This window comes from Galeopterus variegatus, unplaced genomic scaffold (assembly GCF_000696425.1).
Source record: "Galeopterus variegatus unplaced genomic scaffold, G_variegatus-3.0.2 Scaffold9415, whole genome shotgun sequence".
NCBI classification, from domain to species: Eukaryota; Metazoa; Chordata; class Mammalia; order Dermoptera; family Cynocephalidae; genus Galeopterus; species Galeopterus variegatus.
In genome coordinates, this window is record NW_007735526.1 from 76,348 (window position 1) to 76,974 (window position 627).

Sequence of the window (627 nt, forward strand, 5' to 3'; positions counted from 1 at the left end):
GCTCTGTTAATTGTTTCTTTTGCTGTGCAGAAGCTTTTTAGTTTGATATAATCCCATTTCTATATTTTTCCTTTGGTTGCCCGTGCTTTTGGTGTTGTATTCATGAAGTCTGTGCCCAGCCCTATTTGCTGAAGTGTTTCTCCTATGTTTTGTTTAATAAGTTTTATTGTCTCAGGGTGTATATTTAAATATTTAATCTATTTTGAGTTGATTTTAGTATATGGTGAGAGGTATGGGTCTACTTTCATTCTCCTGCATACTCCTGCAAATGGATATCCAGTTCTACCAGCACCATTTGCTGAAGAGGCAGTCCCGACCCCATTGAATAGGGTTGGTGCCTTTGTCAAAGATCAGATGGCTGTAAGTTTGTGGGTTGATTTCTGGATTCCCTATTCTGTTCCATTGTTCAATGTGTCTCTTTTTATACCAGTCCCATGCTGTTTTGGTTATTATAGCTTTGTATTATAGTTTAAAGTCAGGAAGTGTTATGCCTCTAGCTTTATTTTTTTTTGCTCAGCATTGCTTTGGCTATGCGAGGTCTTTTCTTATTCCATACAAATATCTGAAGAGTTCTTTCCATTTCTGAGAGAAATGTCATTGGAATTTTGATGGGAATTGCATTGAATT